The sequence below is a fragment of the Aquarana catesbeiana genome, linkage group LG02 (genome assembly GCF_042186555.1).
Source record: "Aquarana catesbeiana isolate 2022-GZ linkage group LG02, ASM4218655v1, whole genome shotgun sequence".
Taxonomy (NCBI): Eukaryota; Metazoa; Chordata; class Amphibia; order Anura; family Ranidae; genus Aquarana; species Aquarana catesbeiana.
This window is the reverse complement of record NC_133325.1, coordinates 490,876,685-490,893,233: the sequence shown is the minus strand read 5'-3', so window position 1 is coordinate 490,893,233 and position 16,549 is coordinate 490,876,685.

Genomic DNA, 16,549 nt, shown 5'->3' with positions numbered 1-16,549 from the left:
ATGATTTATACTCAGAGGCGCCCCTCTCCTTGTTGTTGCTATACTTTGAAAGAGGACATTATGCGTAAAGCCCAAGTTACAAAACTGATTCTTTTTAAAGATGTCCCCTATCCAATTATCCAAAAAAAAAAATTTTATATAATACATTCTATTGTGTGCTAGAGTTAGTGTAGGTTTTGTTAGCGTAGATAAAATTTAGTTAGCTTGGGGCTAAGCCTGAGTTGTTGAATATGGGTCAGGGTTCAGTGAGTCAGGGCTGGATGACTCATCCTGACAGTCCTCTGGTGCTTCCCCCTGTTTCTGGGACATTGGAGAATGTTCTAGAGTTAGTGGGCAGGAGGTTAAGAAGAGCTGCCTGGAATGCTTATAAGGCTTCGGCCAATCCCCAGTAGTGGGCTGGCAGGGGGCAGAGCTTACCTTATAAATAGGCATTAACCATACCAGCAGGGCAGCCAGGTGGAAGATGGAGATATAGTGCTGAGGAGGCTGCCGGTGGCCCTGAGGGGTGCCTCCTTGTCTGGGTGGGTGACCTTGGGCTGGAGCTAAGGTGCTCAAAGGATCTTGCCACAACACAGACAGGATAGTGTGAGTTGATCAGCACTGCCGGGGACTAACAAGGGGGGAGACTGCCACATGTAGCCAGCCTCCTTGAAGACAGCGGTGTGCTTAAATCTTCATCCTACCCTGGGAGATCTCCTGAGCGTCACCTGGGTGGGTTTGTGAGAGTCAGTCTGGAGGACTGGTGTGGAGAAGTTAGCCTGGAGGGCTAGTAAAAGGGGTAGCTACAGCCAGTTGGTTTGGCAATGCATGAAGAGGTGGTGCTGGTATCAGTAGCCACAGAGGAGAAGTACAAGCTGTTCACTGTATTCTTGCTACACCACAAGGGGCCAAGAGTTCCTGCCTGTAAAAGGCCATTGCTAAAAAGAAAGCCTGTCAGATCAACTAACAGTGAATCAGCTGGAGTCTGCAAACAAGTGAAGTTCAGGAGGAGAGTAAAGGAGACTGTATATAGCCTGCATATAGGAAGATGTCCCTGAAACTGTTTCCAAAGTTTGTTGCTGAAGTCAAGTGGGCATCCCATAACCCCATCCCATAAACCCATCGCTATCCAAGTTAATAACCCTCAACAAATAGCAAAAAAAAAGTCACAGACTGTTCTCTGACTCTGGAGTGCCTGTGAATATTCAGTGTGCCTGGCTGTGCAGGATTGGGGGATCCAGTTCATCTGCAGCTCCTTAGGGGGTTGCTACATTTGGGGGCTCACTTGGGATATTGCCCAAGGTGACCTGCACAGCCATTGCTTCTAGTAACCGGAATTCATTGAGCCAGAGGACTGTGTTTTGCTACCAGGACCACTGAGGTGATTAAAACAGGGAAACAGAGTTATGTTCCCTGTCAAACTGTGACCATGTTGCCAAGTGGCGTTGTTCATAGCAACCAGCGGGAGTTGCTGCCGAGCCAGTATTGCACCGCATACCCAGTTGCCCCAACAGCAGCTGGGATGGACACTTGAGCTAAAAACCTGCCATTGAGTGGCAACCATGGCACACGATTGCGCCCATGGATTACAGTGTGTCCAACGGTCTACTTAAAGCTAGAAAAAGTGACTGTATGCTGCAATGTCCTGCTGGGAACAGTAAAGAGTGCACCGAAATGTCTCCTGTTGTCCATGGGAATCGAGGTAAGCCAGCAGGTGTCTGCAGGAAGGGGTCTATCAGTTGTCCAATTATGGCTGATGTTAAGGACTGTCCTAAACCTGCTAAATATAGTGTGATGTGTGTTACAGTGGAAATGGGGATGGTTCAGGTGCAAACTGTAGTTCAAATTATGCCAGAGAACTTGAGTCTGTGTCATTGTAATGGGTGTGGATCAGGGGAGAGCACAAACTATGCAAGATGGATGTGATATCCAGGGGTGAAGAAGAAATGATCCATAACTCAGGGCAGGCCTCTTCAGGATAGCAGAAGCACACTCCAAAACATGTAGAACACGGATAAAGAAAGAGGCACCTTCTAAGTATGAACTGTAGAAACTTTATGGAAAAATAAATCAAAACACCCACTTGAGGTTAAAAACGATCAGGTGGGGGGAGGGGGGTTGGGAGGGAAAGTGAAAGGGGAAGGAAAATTACAATTAAAGTAAAAAAGTGTATTGCGGACAATATACTTACAGGTACCGAACCAAAAACACCCACCACCCCCAGCCAATGGTTTTCAGGAGACCTGTCTCCATGCTGCCGAGGCAGGCATGTGGCTGGCACCTTGGATTTGTGGCCCCTCTCACCATTTAGGGTATCTTATATCTGCCATACATAATTTCGCTCTTTAGCAGTCTAGATCTTTAGCTATTTTCAGGCCATCACACATACTCTCACCAATATATGTGTACACCACAGACAGTGGCCTGACCCCTACATTTCCTTATTTACCCATACACATGACTCTAGATCATCATGTTGCTATTGCCTAAACATGGAACTTGTCCACAATTTTGGCCCCCTCGTCCCTATTTCTTAAATTACCAGCACATTAGTATCCCCTCATGATTCCCCATGATGGGCTGAATGTCTAATACTTACATCAAGTCTAAATGCTTTTTCCCAATATTTTAAGATTTATCACACAAAATTTATCATTGTTTTTATTTTTATTTTAGCCACCTTTTATTGTTCCATTCCTCTCTTTTTGTACCGTGGTTATTTCCATTCTCAATATGTAGTACATTACATTGGTTATCATTGTTGTTTTTATTTTTATTTCCAGTATGTTATTTCCAGTATGTCCACTAGATGGCCCCCCACCTGCATGACCATATTATTCTCTACCTGTGTTTCATCATCACCTGCCATTTCCCCCTATCACCACAAGATGGTGGACTCTATATATAGCACCTTAAATTTCTGCATATTCAGCTTGACAAAAAAGCACGTTTGTCCATTCCACGGACAGTGCGCAGGCCCAGAAATGGCGTTGCAAACACTTCTGGTGATGTCAGGCACCACTGTGGTCCAGGAGCACCTCAGACCTTTCCTCTGTATTACCATCTGAGCCACAGAGTGTACAGAGCCGGCGAACAGCTTTCTATGGGTTCCTGAGTGACACAGCCTGTTAAACCAGCGAGCAGGGAGATGCACCGCTGCAGGATTTTATTCATGCTGATCGTTTTTAACCTCAATGTGAATGTTTTTATTTATTGTACCATAAAGTTTGTACAGTTCATACTTAGAAGGCGCCTTTTTCTTTACCCTTTTTTGATGTGTGTTACAGACTTTGCTGTTGCTCATGGCAACAGCAAATTCAGAAGTAAACGCATACTACTATCTGTTCTCAGTTGCTCGAGTACAGTCGGTGCTAAGCAGCATGTCCTGACAAGTTCAGCAAGTATCAGTGTGTGCATGACAACCACCAGTATACTGCCTGTGCCTGCAAGTTTCAGTCTAGCCAAGGAGGGGTTACTGCAGAGCACGCAGGAGGAGCTTAGCAGAGCTGTGGGCAGTTAAGAAAGCTAGGGGGCATAGCCACGCAGTGGAGGGGACCCAGCTTTCCTTGTCTGTGGGGAGAAAGAGAAGCAAGATGGCAGATGGTGCATGTGTGTACCCAGCGTTAACCTGGTTGCCTGAAGTGCAGGAGATGACACCGATGGACACTGGTTTTCCTCTGGAGCATCGAGGGGGATTGGATCTCGGGTTGATCAAGGGGACAGAGAGGCTGTGTCTGCTATGTCCTGGCTGCAGAAGACTTACCGCATTGGTCAGTGCCTGGATCCAGTGTGGGCACTGCGAAGAGCTGCTTACCAAGCTGACACAGAGTGAGAAGGAGCTGCTCACTTACAGCCTAGATCTGTGATCAGGTCTCTGCACAGAAGAGCCGCTAAAGTCCCAGAAGATCGGAGTGGACCTAGAAGTGACTGCAAAAGGTGGGGTTGAGTCTGAGGATAGTGACTCCCCTGCAAAGATAAGGGGCATTGGGGATAAAAGCTGGAAAGCTGCCTCAGTCTGCAGCTTGGTCAGGGAACTGGTACCTTTAAGTACTGCCCAGCAGGAACCAGAAGCTACCCCTGGAAGGCAGTCTGTGCCCGTCCACTCTGCCAACCCCACCTGGAAGGAGTCAGTGCAGGAAGACAGCTTGTCTTCAAGTAAGCCAGAGGGGAGTGACAGTGGTAGGGGCAATAGATTTGAGGTCACCCAGATTGCAAGCAGAATTTGGGCCCATAAATAATGACTGGGAAGAGTGGACAGTAGTTCTGAGGAGAAATAGGAGGGGGGGACACCTAGGAGGTGGTAAAAGCACTGCCAGAAATGCCAGAGGTGCCAGCGTCAGCTGAAAGGGCCAAATAATCCCTGCAGACTCCCATTTGGGTCGGTTCCAGAACCAACCCTCCATGACCCAGACAAAATGTACTGAGTACAGGCTGTTGGTAGTGAGGTCACCCAAGTCCTGTGTCCTCCCTGGGAAAGGAAGCCAAGGGTACTGCCAAGGTTTTCCAGGTTCCAGCCAGAGGTAAAGAGGAGGACAGCACTTGAGTGGGGGTTGGATTCCCTGTATGACCCCCAAGACATCATGGACATCATAAAGGACTGAGGGGATGACCTGGTGTGGTGGGACTACCTGCACACCCCCAAACCATTGTGGGGATCTCATAGTGAGGAGGCTTAGACTTGTTTTCAGTACATTCATCAGGAATGGCGGCTGGGGAGAGCTATCTACAGGGTGGTGGTTGTCAAGGCTGGACAGCCAACCAGTAGCCACTCTGCCACCATCAAAGGAGCTGACAACAGTATTAAAATCCTCACTTCTATTTGTGAAAGGACTGAAGAGAGTTGTTCAGCCCAGATGTGTGGTGCATGTAACAGCAATATCCTGTATTCTTCATATGTCTGGGCTATGGGGTAAAGTGGTAAGACGGAAGACTTTTTGTACAAAGAAAAACATCCAAGCCCGGTTAAATTTTGCAAAAACTGAAGTCTCCCAAAAGCATGAGAGAAATGTGTTATAGTCTGATGAAACCAAGGTTTAACTTTTTGGTCATAATTCCAAAAGATATGTTTGGCGCAAAAAACAACACTGCACATCAGCATCATGCTTTGGGGCTGTTTTTCTTCAGCTAGAACAGGGCCTTATTCAAGGTAGAGGGAATTATGAACAGTTCCAAATACCAGTCAATATTGTCACAAAACCTTCAGACTTCTCCTAGAAAGTTGAACATGAAGAGGAACTTCATATTTTAGCATGACAACGACCCAAAGCATACATCCAAATCCACAAAAGAATTGTTTCACCAGTACAGATTAAAATTTTGGAATGGCCCAGCCAGAGCCCAGACCTGAATCCGATTGAAAATCTGTGGGGTGATCTGAAGAGGGCTGTGCACAGGTGCTGCCCTCGCAATCTGACAGATTTGGATTGTTTTTGCAAAGGAGAGTGGGCAATTATTGTCAAGTCAAGATGTGTCATGCTGATAGATTCATATCCAAAAAGACTGAGTGCTGTAATAAAATCAAAAGGTGCTTCAATAAAGTATTAGTTTAAGGGTGTGCACAGTTATGTAACCATATTATTTTATATTTTTATTTTTACTTCCCTCCATCTAAAAGGTTTCAGTTTGTTATTCAACTGAGTTGTACAATTTATAGGTCACATTAAAGGTGGAAAAAGTTCTGAGATGATTTATCTTTGTCTCATTTTTTTATACATCACAGAAACTAGACATTTTAACGGGTGTGTGGACTTTTTATATCCACTGTATATACGGTTCTTTAACCGCTTCAGCCCCGGAGGATTTTACCCCCTTCCTGACCAGAGCACTTTTTGCGATTCGGCACTGTCACTTTAACCGACAAAAAAAGAGCGACAATTTAAAAAAAAGGGCCTTATTTTTTACTTTTTGCTATAATAAATATCCCCCAAAAATATTTTTAAAAATCTATTTTTTTTTCCTCAGTTCAGGCCGATATGTATTCTTCTATATATTTTTGGTAAAAAAAAAATTGCAATAAGCATATATTGATTGGTTTGCGCAAAAGTTATAGCATCTACAAAATAGGGGATAGATTTGTGGCATTTTTATTATTATTATTTTTTACTAGTAATGGCGGCGATCTGCGATTTTTATCATGACTGCGACATTATGGCGGACACATCGGACAATTTTGACACATTTTTGGGACCATTGGCATTAATACAGCGATCAATGCTATAAAAATGCATTGATTACTGTATATGTCACTGGCAGTGTAAGGGTTAACACTAGGGGGTGATCAAGGGGTTAATTGTGTTCCCTAGTGTATGTTCTAACTGAAGGGGGAGGGGACTGACTAGGGGAGATGACAGATCACTGTTCATGCTTTGTATGAACAGACGATCTGATCTGTCACTTCTCCCCTCAGAGAACCAGGATCTCTGTGTTTACACACAGAGATCCCAGTTCTTGCCGTGTTACGAGCGATCGCGGGAGCCTGGCAGTCTCGATGACACTTGCTTTGGCTCCGGGGACAAGCTAGTGGCCACCAGAGGGAGCGACGTAACATAATGTCGATTTGCGCAGCCGAGCCATGTTGCCGCAGTTCAACTGCGGCGGCTGGTCGACAAGCGGTTTACAGATGTGTATATTTTTGATACTGCCAACTTATTTGTACAAAGACCCTTCTAAGTTGTTTCCCTTTTCCTCTATCTTAGTTTTCTTATGGGGTGCCCTGTATTTTTGCTCCTGGGAACAGGAGTTGTTTTCTTTTTTCAGCCGATGGGGACACGGCTGCTGTTTGGGAGGAGGGGGGGTGAGTGTAGCATCCTCTAGTGTGTGCTAGAGTTAGTGTAGGTTTTGTTAGTGTAGGTAAAATTTAGTTAGCTCAGGACTAAGCCTGAGCTGTTGAATTTGGGTCAGGGTTCAGTGAGTCAGGGCTGGATGACTCATCCTGACAGCTCCCCTGGTGCCTCCCCCTGTTTCTGGGACATTGGAGAATGTTCTAGAGCTAGTGGGCAGGAGGTTAGGAGGAGCTGCCTGTAATATTTATAAGGCATTGGCCAATCCCCAGTAGTGGGCTTTCAGGGGGCAGAGCTTACCTCATAAATAAGGCATGAGCCATGCCAGCAGGGCAGTCTGGTGGAAGATAGAGATATAGTGCTGAGGAGGCTGTCGATGGCCTTGAGGGGCACCCCCTAGTCTCCTAGTCTGGGGGGGTGACCTTCCTTCTGGAAGGAAGACTTGGGCAAATGGTTTGGCCCGAGCATGAGTCCCATTCAGGAAACACCCAAATTTGCAGGGTGTTTGGCGAGCATTTTGCGCTGCACAGTGCATTCTGTGCCCTGATTGGGCAAAGCTTTGACTAATCAGGGGACAGTAAAAGCTGTATTTTAAGGAGAGAGGCCAGGAAGCCAGCCGCAGTGTCCTTAAAAACCAATGAGTCATCAGCTGTCAATTTGATTCCCTGCCGACAGCTGAATAAAAAAATATTTCCCTTAAAAAAATTCCAGGTTAAAACTTGCTGGTTTAAAATCCCCCTTAAAATCCATCCCAATTTTGTTTTTTTAAATGGCGTGGGGTCCCCCCCAAATCCATACCAGACCCTTATCCAAGCATTCAGTCTGGCAGGTCAGTCTGGCAGGTCACAAAAGGGGGGGTGAGCGAACCATACTAGGCTACCATACATGCTACTAGGCTACATGCCCTCAACATGGGGGGTGGGGGCTCTGCCAACCCACTCCAGGGCACCTTGTCCACATGTTGATGGGGACAAGGGTCCCTTCCTCACAATAGAAGAAAAAGGTGCTACTAACCCAGATTTTTTTGAGAACCTCCTGAGCTGTCGGGTGCAGGATGTGCAGTCACTCAGCTGCTAACAAAGTAAATGGATAGAAGACAATCCACAACTTCATACATGCTCTTCAATAAGTCCAAATTTTATTGTAACTCCGTAAAAAATAAATATGTACAGCAGAAGTTAATGCGTTTCAGCCAAAATGGCCTTGTTGTGAACAAGGTCATTATGGCTGAAATGCGTTAACTACTGCTGTAGATATTTATCTTTTATGGAGTTACAATAAATCTGAACTTATTGAAGAGGGGCCCCCAGACCCCGCCCCCCCCCATGTGAATGAGTATGGGGTACCCATTCACCAAAAAATTGTCAAAAAGTATTAAAAACACAGAAAGTTTTTTGACAATTCCTTTATTAAAAAATAAAAAAACTGTGTCTCCCAATGTAAATCCATCATCAATTATTGCCGCACCCAAAAAGAAAAAAAAACGCTCTGCACTCATTGATGGCCGACTGTCGAATGCCTCCCCACCCTTATATAAATAGGGCTGGGGTCCCCTTGCAACATCACCTGGTGGCACCACCACCTTGTGATGTCACCGACCCAGCATGCATCAGACCCTGAGGGCAGTACCCAGACACCTATATCCCTTTTATGGCCAATTACTTGCATATAAGCCTTCAAAATGGGCACTTTTGATTTTTTCTGTTCAATAGACTTCAATAGGATTCAGGTCAGAACGTTTCCCCTGTTCAGGAATTCTACTGCAAACCAAACAAGGGGGTGTTTGGCCCATCTCTACTGGAAGGATTCTGTCAAAACACATGGGATGAAGCAATTCCTGGAGGCACTGGAGCAAGAGAGATGACAGCATGAGTAGATCAGCACTGTTGGGAACTAACAAGGCAACCAGCCTGCTTGAAGGTAGCAGTGGGCTTAAGTCTCCATCTTACCCTGGGAGATCTCCTGAGAGTCAGCCAGGTGGGCTGGTAAGAGTCAGTCTGGAGGACAGGTGTGGAGAAGTTAGCCTAGAGGGCTAGTGAAAGAGGAAGCTGCAGCTAGGTGGGTTTGCAGTGCTTAAAGAGGTGGTGCTTGGATCAGTAGCCACAGTGGAGACATAGAAGCTGTTCACTGTATTCTTGCTACACCACAAGGGGCTACAAGTTCCTGCCTGTAAAGGGCCATTCCTAAAAATCTGACCGAGAGCCTGTCAGAGCAACTAACAGTGAATCAGCTGGAGTCTGCTACAAGTGTAGGAGGAGAGTAAATGAGACTGTATATAGACTGTATATAGGAAGGTGTCCCTGAAACTGTTGCCAAAGTTTTGTTGCTGAAGTCAAGTGTGCATCCCCTAACCTCCTATCCCTATCCCAGTTATTAACCCTCAATAAATAACAAAAAAAACAAACTCATAGATTGTTCTTTGACTCTGGAGTGCCTGTGAAGATTCAGTGTCCCTGGTTGTGCAAGAGTGGGGATCCAGTTCATCCTTAGGGGTGCTCCTTAGGGGGTGCACTACATATATTTATGTGTATATGCACTCTATAGGGAGGGGAAACATACAGACTGTATAAAGCACATAAATGCCTATAAGAACAGTCATTTCAAACGTAAACAAAATTACACTTACCCTATGGTATTACAAATTATAGGTACTTACTCTGAAGATGAGACTAAGTAAAAAAGAGAGACCCCCCCACATATCTTTCTAGGACTGAATTCTAAAAAATAGGGAAAGTTACCTAAAGGGTCCACTGGAAAATAAGAAATGGGAAATTATCAGCAAAAACGAACAATGAATGTTATACACTTTATCAGCATGGTAATAGTAAAGAGGGAAAATAAGGAGGAGGGGAAAGCAAGAGGGACTGTGAAATTGAAGAGGGGGAGGGGCAAGGAAAAACACAGATGCAGTTATAAATGCACATACTCAACCTGTGAGAAATGACAGAATGGTCATACCAGTGTGTGGACCTCTATTTATTAATTTAGACCCCCATGATTAAGAGTATTGAGAGAGTAAATCCAACGTGTTTCTTGTTGACATGAACATTTAAAACATTCAGCCGCAGGGTACGTTGCAGGGATAGCCTCAATGACCCAAGCTCTGAGTCCATTGGTTAATTTGTTGTGATGCTCCAGAAAATTGTCTGGGGACATTATGTTTATCACAACCACTTTCAATAAAGCTTCTATGTTCCCCAAAATGCTTGCATAGGGTCCTGATGGCTCAGCCTACATAAAACAAACCGCAAGGACATGTCAGGCAATATACAATGTACTCTGTCGAGCAGTTGTAAAATTCTTTGAATGTGTATGTTTTCCCATTAACCATAAAAGTTTTTAGGTCACGTTTGACAGAGTTTTTTCTTGCACTAAAACTTACCAGTAAGGGGGACTAATGTGATTGATTGTTTTGTGTTGTGATCCCGAAATTCTTTAAGTTTACTTGGGTCCAATTTGCTTCTTATGCTCCTGGCCTTACGGTATGATACCTTGGGGTGCTGAGTAAGAAAGGATGTTAGAAAAGGATCCTCTAATAATATGGACCAATGTTTTCATAAAATATTCTTCTATTTTGTACTAAGCATGAAATTGAAGCACAAGCGTTTTCCCCCCACCAGGTTGTATCCAAACCAGGTATAAACTGAATGTTGCTCTCCAGAGTTGAAAAGCCCCAGGTGCTGGCTAATGCTAATCCATGTTGTAAGGGAAGAAAAAAGTCCGGACAGCCGCACACCAGGAGAATATAATCCAACGAAATGTCATAGCTCTGAGTAAGCGCTCTGCAGAGCGTGAAACGCGTTAGCTGATTATCTGTACATTCTATCCATGGTGCTTTGTACATGATTTGTTCCTGATTTTACAATAAAGAAATTTTGTTGGATTATATTCTCCTGGTGTGCGGCTGTCCGGACTTTTTTCTTCCCTTAAGCATGAAATTGAGTTGTGAAGGGGATGGGCTGTACAGGATTAGCCTTTTCACATTTTTGGGGGTAGTTTTGGAGGCAAGATGGAAATGCTTCCTGTAAAGGGGAGTGGGGTATCCCTTGTTTATGAATTTGGTGACAAGGAGATTCCCATGTGTAATGTAATTCTCCCTTAGGGTACAATTGTTACAGAGGAGAAAATATTAGCTCCTAGAAATATTCTAAATCCATCTCGGATGGTGACACTTTCAAAAATGAATATATGAATTCCCGGCCATGGGTTTCACGTAATTCTTTGCTAATATTTGTGTGCTGTCATAGCCTAATTCTAAATCCAAGAAAGCAAGGGTATCTGGATCTTGCACATATGTAAAGGAAAGTCCCAGGGTGTTATTATTGCAATGTTGTGCAAAAGTGTTCACTAAATGTGCTGGTCCATCCCATATAATCACAATATTGTCTATGTAACAACCGTTGTAGACTATATGGGCCATCATATATGGATGGGGTTTCCCCATTAGCCTCTCGGTTACCCACAATCGGAAGTCTGTGGTTCCTCATGTTCCTGGGGACTCATGCACATTTTGTGAAATCCTGGAGATCCCCACTCTGGAGCTGCCTGGATGGGACCTCATCCCACCCCCTCCTCCTCCACCGATTGTCTGGCTAAAAGCCTCCCCCAAAAAGCATTTGCGGCCTCCTGATTCTCCCCGCAAGAGTCCTAAACAAAAACCAGCTTGAGAGACTGCACTGCTTTGTTGTTGGACTTATATGTTGTACCCTATATCTAGGTCATCTTTAAGTGGAGCTCTCTAACCCCCTTTATCTCATATTAGCTATAGGTTCTTTCTAATATAAGGGGGGGTTGGGACTGTACGTGAGGCACATGCTGTGTACTATGTGCCTCCATCCCTGATTCAATTAAAAATAGAAAGGGCGACGGGACTTTGTGTGAGGCAGGTGGCAACCAAATAGGATAATGCACTTATTGATGGCTTAGCAATTGTTTATTTGTCATAAAGAGGGTATAAAATCTCACCCAGTATGAAATATGTAGCAAAGCCATTAAATATATACACACAATGAATAAAGTACAGTTCATGAATACATAAAAATAAGGATATCATATATATTCCAAACAGTTCATATACATATACACACATTACAAAAGCGACATAGCAGCACATTCCAGTAACCCATGTATGGTGTAAATACTTCATATAAGGATTAGAAAGTAGCAGAGATTAATGGAGTACATGTAATAATAATTGTTGAATTGAATAAAAACATGGTGCATCCTATCAATACTCAACACGTTTCATGTTACTAAAACACTTCAACAGGAGCGGGTGCATCTACTAGTATGGAGCTGGGATTGAGAGTTATGTACTACTGCAGTTGGAAGGAGCCACTAATATAGGCTGTCTAAAAATACATAAATATGGCGCTCGCAAAATGTGATAAAAGTGAACAAAAACATATATATGTATATAAAATGAACAAGACAAAGTCCAAATCAAGTGACCAAAAAGTGTTTCAATCCACGGTGAAGGAAAACAAGAAATGCTTCAAAGCTATTCAGGTGTACATCAACATCCCCTCATGTGTCCCCACTCACCAGATCACGATGACCCCCAGCTTTGCAGTCTGAGGGTCGCTTCAGGCTTAGTAATGTTTTAGATTCAGAACAAAAGTTCTGAAATTATTATATCTACCCCGATCAGATTGTTGAGTATAAAGCATGCATGCTTCAGGTAAGCTCACACTGAGACTGCTTAGTTCAGAGTCAAATTACTTTCTGTTTAATATTTCCACTTCTCAAGACTTTTATACAATCCCATTAAAGATTGAGATACATCAACAAGACTGGCGCATACAAACCACAAATATAAAGATACATATAGTGATAAAACATTGGTTTTAGCTGGGTGCTCATTTGAGGAAGTAGTTTAATTCTTGCAACATTTCTGCAGCATTTTAATCCATTGGTGTTATGTTGTTATATTCTGAATGTATTCTCTGAAGCAGGCACAAACTTTTTGTTAACTCTTCAGTTCCACAGCACCAAGGGAAAGGGTGAGCTTTGCAGAAAAATCTGAATATGTCTTAAGGCTTATTAAGCGTAGAAGCTGATATATATATATATATATATATATATATATATATATATATATGTTAGGTATATAAAGCATGTATTGGAATAGACAGTTCACCATGATCACATTTCTTAAACACATACATTACAGTAATGGTATCCAAAGATATCCAGCAATGGCAGTGGTGAAAACAGGCATAAAAAATGGAGTTGTGGAGGTATTAAAAGCCGCATCCACAACTCCATTTTTTATGCCTGTTTTAATCTGAAATTTTGTAAGTACACATTCCCTTGTGCAATAAACCTTTTTAAATGGTACTTTCACTATTAGTTCCATTCTTTATATATTTTTGGTTAACTGGTTATTCTGCTGAGAACCTTCCAAAAGAATCTTCCATTTAAAGATCTGATGTTTAAATCACCATTGCTGGATATCTTTGGAGCCTGCAGTGACCCCCAGACTGCAAAGCTGGGGGTCATTGTGATCTGGTGAGTGGGGACACATGAGGGGGTGTTGATGTACACCTGAATAGCTTTGAAGCATTTCTTGTTTTCCTTCACTGTGGATTGAAACACTTTTTGGTTTCTTGATTTGGACTTTGTCTTGTTCATCTTATATACATATATATGTTTTTGTTCACTTTTTTCACATTTTGCGAACACCATATTTACGTATTTTTCGATTTTTTCAAGTGAATAGTACTTTGTGTCTGGCAGCTGCCTTTGTTGTTTGTGTTTTCTGTTTTTTCACCATTAGCACAAGTATATATTTAGCATATATATTTTTTCACAAATATAGGCTGTCTGTCCCGGGAGCTGAGGGCACGGGGGGGCGCCAGGAGGGGCACTCCTCTCCTCCTCTATCTTGCCTAGCGTGACGTTGGGAGTTACCTGCGGGTGGGCTGCAAATCTACCAAGCACTTTTATCTACTCCTCTCCACCTGTACCATTGGTCAACATGCCTTATATGCACACAAGACTCCTTCAGAGCCTCACCCTATGGTACCATTTTAATACCACAGAGAATCCATTCCCTGGGGATCTTGTTCTTAGATGTTCACCCCGCGTGCAGTGTGACTTCCCGGGACAGACAGCCTATACTAGTGGCTCCTTCCAATTGCAGTAGTACATACCTCTCAATCCCAGCTCCATACTATGGATGCACCTGCTCCTGATGAAGTGTTTTAGTAACACGAAACGCGTGGAGAATTGATAGGATGCACCATGCTTTTATTCAATTCAACACTTATTATTACATGTACTCCATTAATCTCTGCTACTTTCTAATCCTCATACGGAGTATTTACACCATACATGCGTTACTGGAATGTGCTGCTATGTCACTTTTATGTGTGTATATGTATATGAACTGTTTGGAATATGCAATTATATCCTTACTTTTATGTATTCATGATTATGAACTGTACTTTATTCATTGTGTGGATATATTTAATGGCTTTGCTACATATTTCATACTGAGTGTGATTTTATACCCTCTTTATGACAAATAAACATTTGCTAAGCCATCTATTGATGCATTATCCTATTTGGTTGCCACCTGCTTCACACAAAGTCCCATCTCCCTTTCTATGTTCAAAGGTTCTTCTATATAAGGTGGAGAATGTTTTGTTAAATTAATTTTATCTGGACCTAGTTGGTTCCAGGTTTAATTGATATGAGGGTGTATTGAGAACTGCTACAGCCCTTGTCATGTGGGGTGAGTTATTCATTCTCTGACCCCTGTGTTTGGGTTGTGGCACTTCTAATTACATCTATAGTTTACCCACACATACCTGTTAATTATTGTTACTATGATGCTTTTTGAAATGTCCCCCGTTCTTTGTTTATTTTGCACAGGTCCCCTTAATGCACACGTAGTAAACGCTTTGCTTCTGACACTATCCCCCTCAATTTGGTTTGTGATTTACAGTTCCTGTTTAAATCACACCTTACCTTCCTCGCCCCCAAAGGTAAATTGGAACATTTGGTTCAATATTTTTGTACCTCAATGGTCTTTTACTTGGTTTGTAATTAACTTTTTTGTCTCCTCTTCTTCTCTTCATTTTCTTTGTCTCCTCACTGCTGGGTCCTCTGAGATACTGTTTCCCAAAGACGATCGTCTGCGACTCCACGGCTGGTTCCCCTGGTATTTTGGGTTAGATTAGTATTGTACCTTTTATTCCTCCCTTTTCTCTCAGCTTTTGCCTATCTCCCCCACTCATTATGATACAGGTATATTCATTGAATGTTAATGGTCTCATATCCAACTTTAAGCAACATCTGGCGTTGAAGGGTTTTAGGGACTCGGGAGCGGTTGTGTCTTTTGTGCAAGAAACGCACCTTGACAAGAGAGGTACACTGTGTATTCCCATACACATATTTTTGCCTTGGTTATGTAGCCTCTAATCCTAAAAAAAAGGCAGGGGTGGCCATTCTGATAAAAAAGGGCTCCCCGTTCACACCTACATTCTCGTTCACTGTCCCCAACATACTGATATTACATTTTGAAATGTTTATGTCCCCAATACGAATCAGACAAACTTCCTTACTTGGGTTTATAATCAACTGTTTTGATTTGCACATTCTTTTTTGGTGGTATAAAGGGATTTTAATTTGCTATTCTAACTGACGATGGTCTGACACTCTCTCTGTAAAGGTACTACCCCCTCACACCTCACTCGTCAATCCCAACTGTTTCATTAGTTTACTCATAAACATTTGACGTGTGACAGGTCACACATCCGATGGAGCAACAGTATTCTTATTAATCCCATCCATTTTTCACACTCGCTTGGCTAGATTATTTCTTTGTAAATAGTCCTACTTTGCGGGCACTTAAGAATGCGGCCATCCTCTATATTTCCTGGTCGTATCATGCTCCAATCCTGCTGAAACTCAAACTAGATGTCACCAGATATAGAAGCTGTCACTGGCAGCCTAACAATTTTTTACTCAAAAATGAATCCATCAGGACGGAGTTGGAGAACACCCTGAAGCTCTATTTTGTTGAGAACTACACTTCGGGGGTCTCTACAGGTATCCTTTGGGAAGCTCGTAAAACCATGATACGTGGATAATGTATAGCCATTTCCATGGCTTGGAAAAGGAATACCAGGCTGTTGAGGCAACAGATTGATACAAGACTCTATGACTTGAAGTCCTGGCTCTCGTCTGCCTCATCGATATGTCTCTTATGGGAAAGAGTCCGCTTGTGCACCATATTGAAAAATCTTGATCTGGGTAGGGTCAAAAAAGCCCTCCAGAAGCTGCGTCAAGTTTTCTATGATAAAGGAAACAATGCCCATACCTTACTAGCCCGCAAACTTTGCAAATGTGCTTACACGACAGCCCCTCAAGCCTTATGAAACAACCCTAGTGTCTTGCATTCTCACCCCAAATGCATCATTCAAATTGGATCTTGCAGCCCAGATCCGCCGTGATCCCATTGTTCATGGGGTCTCGGTTATGGGACGAGAGTTTAAAATCTTGTTGTTTGTGGATGATGTCCCCCTTACCTTAACGGAACCTTGAGTAACCCTTCCTAATCTCCACAAGCTATTAGATGAATTTGGTGCCTTGTCTGGTTAAAAGGTTCATTCCTCTAAATCAGAAGATTGCCACTTAACATCTCTCCCCCTGAGATGCAGCTAATTTTAAACCTCTCTTCACATCAATAAGATCCCTCTTAACTAAATGGTGACACTACCAAATTTCCTGGCTAGGTCATATAGCATTGGTTAAAATTACGATCTTGCCTAAGATTCTGTATT